The sequence below is a fragment of the Gorilla gorilla genome, chromosome 15 (assembly GCF_029281585.2).
Source record: "Gorilla gorilla gorilla isolate KB3781 chromosome 15, NHGRI_mGorGor1-v2.1_pri, whole genome shotgun sequence".
NCBI lineage: Eukaryota > Metazoa > Chordata > Mammalia > Primates > Hominidae > Gorilla > Gorilla gorilla.
The window spans coordinates 68,502,357-68,513,031 of record NC_073239.2 but is presented as its reverse complement, the minus strand read 5'-3'; the positions used below and the strand labels follow the sequence as shown (position 1 = coordinate 68,513,031).

At 39.0% G+C, this 10,675-nt stretch overlaps 1 long non-coding RNA gene across 2 annotated transcripts; it reads left to right on the top strand.

The window, feature by feature from the left end:
- The first annotated feature begins 644 nt into the window (after window positions 1-644).
- On the top strand, window positions 645-10,437 carry LOC129526656 (uncharacterized). Of its 2 annotated transcripts, XR_010130861.1 has the most exons (5): window positions 645-1,021; window positions 1,317-1,378; window positions 1,471-1,551; window positions 7,600-7,776; window positions 8,663-10,437. It is a non-coding gene; the product is annotated as an uncharacterized lncRNA (long non-coding RNA). The 2 variants fall into 2 exon arrangements; XR_008671370.2 differs by lacking the exon at window positions 645-1,021 and having other exon boundaries at window positions 1,044-1,378.
- Window positions 10,438-10,675: the final 238 nt, after the last annotated feature.

Sequence of the window (10,675 nt, the reverse complement as noted above, 5' to 3'; positions counted from 1 at the left end):
AGCAGACTACATCGGTATGTAATTAAAGCTACAACCTTATAAGTGCTTCCAATTAATTGGCTCCAAAAGCAATTTCTACATAGCCCAATTGTGAAAATCAAAGGTACCTGGCTGAAATATTTCCTGGGACACAGTAGGCAAATTTGTTTTAAATTTGGTACAGACAAACTGAGTTGTATATTTACAATGTGAACTAACTGCTATCACTTGAAACTTAAATTTATCACATTATTTAGACAGACATAATTAGTAGAACTCTTCTTTGGAGGGTGAATGCTCCCGGTGATAGTCATGTATGCATCTAGAAAGCCTAGGAAGTAGACTTCTGCCAGATGACAGCCATCTGGTGGCCCTTGGTAAAATGATGCCTGTTTTTACATCACTGCCCTTTTAACCAAGAAAGCTACTTGAGACATCTTGTATTGGAGGAAGGGTCCACAATGCATGGAGTAAGTATTTCCTAGTGCAGGCCAGGATGGCTCTTTTAAAAACCAACTTTATGTCTCAGAACAGTTTAGATTTACAGAAAAATTGTGAAAATAGCACAGAGTTCCCATGTACCATGTGCCCAGGTTCTCCTATTATTAACATCTTACGTTATTTTAGTATACTTATTAGCACTAAAGAACCAAAATTGATGCAGTGTCACTAACTACAGTCCATACTTTTGTTCCCATTTCTTTAGTTCTCACCTAAGGTCCTCTTTCTGTCTCGGATTCCATTTTGGATGCGAATGGAAATTGGATGTGTCCTTAGACTCCTCATGGACATGGCAGTTTATCAGGCTTTCCTTGGTTTCAATGACCTGAACAGTCAATTTCGGGAGTACCAGTCGGATATTTTGTAGAATGTCCCTTTATTGGGATTTGTCTGATGTTTTTCTCATGACTAGACTGTAGTCATGGATTCTGGGGAGAAAGTCACAGATTCCACAGATGCCATTTTCATCACATCATATCAAGGATAACATAGCATCAACATGACTTGTCACTGTGCTGGTGATCTTGAGCATCCGGTTGAGGTACTGTTTGTAAGGTTTCCCCACTGTAAAGTTACTCTTTTGTTTCTTCCCAGACTATACTCTTTGGAAGGAAGTTACTATACACAGCCTCAATTAAGGAATTGGGAGTTACATTCCATCACCTTGAGGCCAGAGTATCTCCACAAAATATGGAATTTTTCTGCTTGGGAGATTTGTCTCTTTTATACTATTTATTTATTCAATCATTTATTTATAACATGGACTCATGGATATTTATTTTGTATTTTGAGTTATAATCCAAATGCTTATTTATTTATTTGTCAAATTGTTCCAGCTTTGGCCATTGGGAGCTCTTTCAGTTGGCTCCTGTGTTCCTTTGAATATACTCTCATCATTGTAAGTTTTGGCCTTTGTTTTGTTTTAGAACTTGCTTATTTTCTGGCTCTACAGGGTGCCCTAGGTTCATCTTGTATATTTTTTTGCTCCAGCCCTAGAATCATTCGTGTCTCCAAGAATCCCTGGTTCTTTTTATTGGATAATGGCCTTGGAAATCAACACCCAGGCACCAGGTATGCTTGTTGCTAATAAGATATTAGGGTGCTATTTTGATGTTCAAGTACAAGTTTGTTCTCATCTTCCTAGAGATTTTCACAGACCCATTTCTCTTTTCCTACTAAATTCACAGCCTGCCCCTCATCCGCTCGGTAAACTCCACCATCTTCTCTTAGCTATTTATTATCTGCAACTCCTTCAGGACCAAAGCAGCATTAGAAAAAGCCACCAGAAAAACGAAGTCCTTCAGGAACTTGTGTCTCTTAGAACTGAACAGTAGGTATCCCTAGAGAAAATCTGATCCCCTTCCTACCTCTAGGCAGGTGTTTCAGTTCTGATGCACCTTTTAGCTCCTTTTAGCTGCACAATCAGGTATCTACCCTTTAAGTAGCTCCTTTTAGCTGCACAATCAGGTATCTACCCTTTAAGAAAGAGGATCCTTTCTTAATAACCAGAAACTCAGCTCAAAATAAATAATAAGGAAATAAAACAATAAGCAAGTATTCTTATAAATGTTCAATAATAAATATGACTAACTACCCATTTCCCTCATAAAGCATTTTAAATGTAAAAGAAAATGTTCTGAATTTCTTTCCTCTGTTGATCAGGCAGCACAGAATCTGCTGCTTGTGTTTTGATGTACTCTGATCTGGGAACCTGTCTGATTAAAGCTATGTTCCCATCCTGCAGAGTTAAGGGCATTCATTGGAAATAATGTATTTTAATGACCAATGTGCAGATGCTATTATCCTGAAATCACATTTCCCATCACTTGGCTGGGATTTGTCTCTTTTTGACATTAGCGTCCTTTTTAAGATTCAGTAGAGACTTTTAACTCCAATAGAGCTCCAAGAGGAGGTAAATGTGAGGGTTTTAATAATTCAACCTTGGAGATCTCTCTAGAAATCAGGACTTATTCACAATGTATTGAGATCTCTTTCTGATTTGCTTGCCAATTCACTGTGCCAGGTCACAGGTATTGGCAGTCTCCTCTATTTGAACTGACATTACCTACTGGAATCGCCTGGCAGACTGCCAGCTTGGGACTTCTTGCATCCACTTATGACTTCCTGCAGGAGCCACTGAGAACCTAGATCTGGCTCATGAGAGCAACGTGTCGCACCCTTGAAGAAGGCAGACCCAGCCAGTCTTCTGAAGCAGTCTTCCACCTGGCATTTGAATAACTGGGGTCTTTTAGGCAATTTAAACAGTTCCTCAGCTTAACCCAGAGGCTCATTGTTCTCAGGTGGATTTTGTTTTGCTTGCATAGTTTCATATTTTAAATTAAATGAGCTGCCATTATTTCAGAATCAAGAATTTCACATAATTTTTCAAGTTTTTTACTTCTCCTGAAGAAAGAAAACAAGCTGGTGCCATTGGACCCCACCTTGCCACATGAAAGTTCAGTAGTGGCTGCCCTTTGGAAACTAGCACTGGATGAACGCTGACTCTCCGTCAGGCATCGCACTCCAGTTTTGCAGAGTGACTGCAGTGGGTTCCCATCTGCGCCACTTAACCTGTGAAATCATTGCCAGCCCCTAGGGGCATCAGGGTTTGTGCCTACTGGCAGGGAATTCAAAGGCACTCGTCCCTCTTGTAACTGTTTGTCCAATCCCTAAAAACATTGCACTTAAAGCCCTCAAATTTTAAAGGAAAGATAGTTTTCAGATTTGCAGGGTTAAATTAGTCCAAATAGGATTCAACGCTAAATCACTGTGCGGTTCTAAAATGAAAAGTTATGACAGACAGGTTCACCAACAGATGTTAGTAAAGAGCTATCTTAATCTCCCTTTAAATGAGGCTTTTTTTTCCATGTGAAATTTTCATAACAATTTATCAACAGATTTACCCCATTTAAAAGAAAATCCAACATTGAAAGCTCAAAATTTACACAAAAATTACATTAGGATATGTTTTCTCATTTATTCTCAAAATATTTATTCATTGTACACTACTATAGGCTAGGCAATGTTCTAGGCATTGATTTGTTTAAACAATAATTTATATTCAGTAGCACAGGGGATAATCAGGTGGAAAAAATATAAGCCATAAAACTCTAAGAACATTAAGACTGTATGTGTGTTTCTGAAAACATGGAATAGTTAGAGGCCAATGGATCAAATACATACCTATATACTAAAAATATTTTAACATATACTTATATAATAGATGTTAATGCATTTTATATTATATGCATTTATTTGTATATTTGTATAAAATTATATATATTATATATTCATTTATATAAAGTTTTTTTTTCTAAAGAGGTCTCATTTTGTCACCCAGGCTGGAGTGCAGTGGCCTGATCTCTGCTCACTGCAGCCTTGACCTCCTGGGCTCAAGCCATCCTTCCACCTCAGCCCCCCAAGTAGCTGGGACTACAGGCACAAACCATCAGGCCTGGATAAATTTTTTGTATTTTTTGTAAAGACAGGTTTTCACTGTGTTGCTCAGGCTGGTCTCGAACTCCTGAGCTCAAGCAATCCGACCACCTTGGTCTCCTGAAGTGCTAAGATTACAGGCCTGAGCCACTGTGCTGGGTCATATATAAAAATTAAAAGGCTATCCACCAAGGTGACAAATAATTGTTCTCTGTGTATAATAGGATTACAACTGAACTTTTTCTTCCTTTTTATTATCTATATTTAAGTCAATTTTTCTTCTACGATGAACCTATATACTTTATTTTTAAAGAAATAATTTATAAAATTTGTATTTGTGTCAAAAATGCCAAAAGTACTGGAATTTGAAGAGGAAGTGCCCCAAGAATAAACCTTCTGGATTCTGGTGTTTTCAAGTCAGTTTCCAGTGGCAAATAGCACAAGTTTTTTTACTTAGTAGTGGGAGATCCTGGATCTTGAAACATGTGCTGGGTAAATGGAGGATCTAGTGGGTAGTCACGGATGGACAGAAACTACTGGATGGAAGAAAGTCCACTTGGCAGATAGACCATGATTTCTGACCATGGCATCAAGGGACAAGTGAAGGTCATCCAATAGAACACTTTAAGAAGATCCAACACAGAGAAACAGGGAGTGCCAAACAGTGTGGGTGGTACCCGGGACCAGCAAACTGGGAGGGAATCAAAAGCATTCATTATGCACGTTTTATGTGACAAGTGCTAAAGTATGTGATATTTTTATGCATCATAATGAAGAAACAGGCTCAGAGAGGCAAGGGAAACCAGCAAATGGTGAATGCTGACTCCCTGTCATGCACTGTACAATGTATTTCACAGACATGATGAAAATTGCCAAGATCACACAAGTAGTGAGTAGGAGAGTTACAGTTCAAATCAAGGTTTTCTGATTTCATGGCCAATGCTTCTTCCACTCACTATCCCACCCTTCTTCTGCCTCTACACCATGAAACATCATCTCAGGAATCCATTCAAGCTGTAAGCATGGGGGGGGGTCTCCTCCCAAGCTGCCCTCTGATGAGGCTGGCACTGGCAAGGCCTCTCAAGGAGAAGAGCTTCCTGAGGACCCCACAGACACACAGGCACAAATGGCATCTTCATCTAGTGTCAGAGAAGCAGACGCAGCCCAATATTTATACAATTTTTGGCTGGCTCTAATTTCCAACAATTCATTGAATGCAATAAAATGAGCCAATGATAAAAGACATTTGGGAGGCTGAGGTGGGAGAATCACTGGAGCCCAGGGAGGCCAAGGCTGCAGTGAGCCATGATTGCACCCCAGTACTCCAGCCTGGACAACAGAACCAGTAATTGTTTAAACAAAAAATTAAAAAAATAAAAAGACATCATTCCTATTTCCAAAAGAAATGGTGGATTTAGGGATGAGAAAAGAGGACACAGATTGTTACTCCCTGGAGTGAATTTCTTCATGTTGTCATAAGTTCTCAGCATTAGCCAATGTGGCATGAGCAGCATTACCGGGATCTTAGAAAGAAAGGGATCCCCATTATTTGCAGAAGTATCATTAAGGCTATACAACTGTGGCACCAAAGGACAGGCACTATTTAAAAATATGCAAAAATTAAAAAGCCATTGCTTTAGGTCAGCGGACATGTGCTGGGGGCAGGGGAGTCAATGTTGCAGGCAGAGTCCTGCCTTTAAAAGCTTTATACTCCAGCTGGCCGGGCGCGGTGGCTCACGCCTGTAATCCCAGCACTTTGGGAGGCCAAGGCGGGCGGATCACGAGGTCAGGAGATCCAGACCATCCTGGCTAACACGGTGAAACCCCGTCTCTACTAAAAATACAAAAAATTAGCCGGGCGAGGTGGCAGGCGCCTGTAGTCCCAGCTACTCGGGAGGCTGAGGCAGGAGAATGGCGTGAACCTGGGGGGCGGAGCCTGCAGTGAGCCGAGAGTGCGCCACTGCACTCCAGCCTGGGCGACAGCGAGACTCTGTCTCAAAAAAAAAAAATAGGGCCTAGCTAGAAAAAAGGAACATAGCAATAGAGGGCACTAATGCAGCAGCAGATGAGTTCGGGGAAGGGAAGGTATTCTTCTCTGCTGGAATAACACCCTTCCACAAACCAAACCTCGCTTCACAGGCTGTTGGAGGCCTAGAACTGTCCAATTTTCAAAATAAGACTTTGTTAGCCTGCCATGTAATCTACTGTGATTGTGATATTAAGCTAGCCTATACTATGGAATAACACAAAAAATCTGCTTGTAATTGATTTTTTAAAAATATTCACTTCATCTTTCGTTTTTTCAGGGGTTTACCATGCTTTTCATCCACTCATTCATCCATCCATCCCTCCATCCATCTATCCATCCATTCACCTATCCATTCATCCACCTTAACATTTCATACACTGAGCTAGGTGCTGGGAATCCAGAGACCAGAGAGGCATGGCTGCTGCCTTCACAGCATGGTCTCCCAGGGAACAGCATTGCACCTGCTTCTTTCTGGGACTTTCTGGCAATCATAACTGGAATATAAATGCCTTCTAGACAGAATGATAAGCTCTCTAAATAAATCAAATATTCTAAGCATGGATTACATCAATTGTTCTCAAATGTTGATAAGAATGCCAATCGCCTTGGTCCAGGTTAAAATGCCGATTCTGATTCAGGTCTGGAGTGGCCAAGATTTTCCATTTCTAATTAGCTCCCAGGTGATGCTGATGTTGCTGATCCCAGGACCACACTTAGAAGGGCAAGGTTTTACAGTACATCAGTAAGTCTGGACTTCTGAACACCAGAAAGAGTTATTCCTCTTAAATTCCAGGGTAAATATACCATCACCAAATTCACTCTTCTTTTTCTGTTTTAGAGAAACAGTTTCACAGAAGTGCTTCAGCCTTTAACTTATCTCCCCGTTTCCCCCACATTTCCCCTTCCAAAACATTGAGAGTTTAGTCCAATTATTTTTCTATTTCACAGACTTTCTTCAATTTTCTTTCAAGAAAGACAAAATATTGCTTCAGAAATCCACGGAGAATTAAACATACTTCAGAACAAGAAGAAGGGATCCAGAGCTAATTACCCTAAGCCAGCCAGGTTGTGTTAGGAATCCATCACGATCATGTTTACTGCATGCTGCAGACCCGCAAAGCCACCTGCAATTAATTCTGATGGCTACAAGCCACAGGGTACCTAACAGCTTGTGGGCGATTAAGAATAAATTACTAAACTTTCATTTTAAAGGTCCCAGGAAGAAAGTGGGGACAAATGCCAGATATGTTTACATTACTCATAGAGCTTAGCGAGAATGAACATTCTCATTCATTTTCTGGCAATGCCTCTTTTAAATTTTTCTATATTTTAGAAAATTATGCTGCCTGTCCTTTGGTGCCACAGTTGTTTAGCCTTAGTGATACTTCCACAAATAACGCAAATCCCTTTCCAAGATCCCACTAATGCTTGAGTATCATTTTTTCATAGGAGAAAATAAATTAGTAATTATTCCCACTGCTTGATGCGGGCACACATTGTATTTCTTAGTAAAAGCTGATTTCACAGCCATCACCTCATTAACATTTCTGTATATTTCGAAATGAATGTTATATGATACTGTTTATAAACTCTGGGTTGGTACAGTTTCTAGTTCAATTACAAAAGACCCAAGATAGTTTTTTTTTTTTTTTCAGGGCCACACAGGGTGCCAACATCCAATCTCAAGATCTTCGGGAAATATGCTCACCCTCCAAAATACTTACAGATGTGTCTCCTCTTTTTTGTAAAATAAATGCTCTTCTTATATTTGGTGTTTCCTTGGTATGGCCACAAGATTATTTAGTATGACATATTTAATGGTGAAGATAAAGGTGAGCATCACAATGTTTTAAACAAATCACATTTGGGTGGGATATTATAAGAAAGAAAGTTCCCAGGGGATAGAAAAACGGTTTCCTTAAATCACTCCATACTCAATAAGCGTCGTAGGGCTCTCAATATACATCACCAGACCAGGAGATGCATTTGGCTAAGGCATACCAGACTAGGATATGAATCATAGAACACTATTCCAAGACTATTACAGAATCCACATACAATATAAACCAGAAAAGGCTGCATTTTAACCTCTGTGACTCATGCATTACAGCCTGTGACTCCATGAGGAGGGTTAGGAATCAGGCTGACATCCAGCTCAGGCCAAACAAACTTATAGCCAAGAGAAACAGAAGCATCACCTTCCCAGCAGAGAGCAAGATGTACAGAGCTTGATACTTTACACTCGTTAGAATTATGTAACTTGTCAATGGTTGAGACTCTAGGGTAGAGTGTTTTGTGCTTTTTAGTTTTTCTGGTATAAATATTTAAACTTCTCCATAACATTAGAGTTAGAACTTACTTTCCTGAAATGAAATTCTAAAACAAATTTGACAGCAAAACACTGTGGAATTTCTAAATGCCAACAGGTTTGTGTCCATTACAGAACACACAGAGTTTTGACCTCTCACTTTTCCTGGTGCTACTGCTTTCAAAATTTCTGAGGTCATTGTACCATGGGGCTCTAATTCTTGGTTAAGGAAGGCACCGAGATCATACCAGGAATATTCTCCTATTAGCTGAAACTTGAACTTTGCCTGGCAGGAGGTGTTATAAATTATTTTTTGGCTAGCATTTGCTTTTTAAAACACTCTTTTACCCGGGTTTCTCAAATTAGTTCTTGTAGTGATACTATCTCTATTTTTGCTTCTTTATGACTAGGGTCTTTAATGGCTTCAGAAGTGCCCTGGGCTGAAACTTGATCTGAGAAGGTTATTATCAGAACTGTGTTCCAAGAGAAAGCAGTGTGCTAGCTCTACATGTATACATGAGTTGCCATCAACATGAATTCAATTACAATGAAGATGATTTGGAGTAGACAATTGTATTTTGGTTGCATGACATCCATTTTATCTTAGTGTAATAACACCACAGGTTTTTTTTTTTTTTTGATGGGGAGGGGGAATAAATTACCTTTACCCTGTTAGATATACTCTTACAGTTTTTTTTTTTTTTTAATAAATTACCTTTTACCCCATTAGATATTCTCCCAAACAGGCATCAGATGTGTGGCCAAAGCCAGATCAATCAAAATAAACTTCAGGAATTTTACAGGAACTATTTAAAAAAAAAAAAAAAAGAGTTTCTCTTTCCTGAGAGACACGATTTTGGGAAGAGCATTCCACTTTAAAGGCAGAGTCTGGAGCTGCTGAGGCTGCCACGTGGAGACTGGAAATAGCAATAATCTAATAGAAGCTAGAGAAACCGAGCACTCATGGCCTAATGTGATCCTGCATCAAGGTGTGTTCAAACACAGACCTATCCTTTGATTTTTACCTTTGAGATTTACAAGAACCAATAATTCCCTTTTTGGCCTAAGATAATGTGTGTCAGGAATTCTATGATTTATCACTGAAATCCAGACTTGTCATATTTTTCTACAATTGTTCAAAATTATTATTTTATCATTTTCTATTTATAATGGAATTTCGATGAGCTGTTTCAAGGAAGACAAAAATAGAGTGAATATTTTAAATTTAGATATAATCCCATTTTCATTTTTTTCAACTTTAATTCTTTCTCTCTCAGCAAATATTTTGTCAAGATCACGATGCTATAATAATAAGCACTATTATGGGCTGATTAGGATTTCACTGCTTTTTTTCCTATGCCGAAACATATTCCCTTGTATGCTGCTAGTAAAATTGTCAAATAGGGACAAAAACAAACAAACATAGGACATAGATGATTTATCAATTTGATAAACAGTTGAGAGTTGGCTGCATTTATTTTCAATGGCAAATAATAATAACAATAATGGTAGCTAGCATTTACTGAATGCTTTGTCTATGGGGAGCTCTATGAAAAGCGCTTTACATAAACTAACTCATTTTATCCTTAAACTTACCCGGGAGGCAGTGGCGTGCTGGTAAAATGGCTCTGGGGGATGAGGAGGGAAGCCAGATTGACAGTTGACTCATTTTTGTGGTGTAAATACTCCCACCCTGGCTGATTTCAAGCAACTGACAGTTTAAATATTAGTTTGCAAAATTCTTGCATATTTAACAATCAGCTCTTTGGATAAGGTAAAATAGACTCCAGTCCACCACTGGAGGAAACTAAATCAGAAGACAGACCATGCAGCTTCCTTAACTCTAGCAGTTTGTAAACCCGTTTGTACTACTCCAGAGCACACCTCTGGAGTACAGAGTGGAGTGTCAACCTCTGTACTCCTTTCTAATCATGGGGCAGATTTTTGCTGTGTTTAAAAAGAGTGCTTCAATGTTCTGTATTTTATGGGTGAACAGCAAAAATTGATATTAAATATGATACTTGTATCATGTCTTCGGTTAACAGACACCAAGCTATTCTGCTACAGAATGTTTTGAAGATAACTGTGTCTAGTGCATGTCTGGGCACGTTAACAAAAATTAAAGAATGATAAAAAGGATGGAGCATCAATTATGAGTGATCTCTTGGAATGTTTCAGCCCCAAACCCTTCCTAACTCATGTGTTGCCATGTTTCTTAATCTTACTATTAATACAACCCTTTCCAAATGGTTCGGGAAATTTATAGGTGGGTTTTGAGCCCATGGAAAATACTGAGTTGTAATTATGGATTTAAAATCCTTATACACGTGTGTGTAGTGTGTGTGTGTATAAATGCCAAATATTCCCATACTACAGAAAATTAAGTAAATTATAACTGATGAGATGTTACACTAATTTCCTTT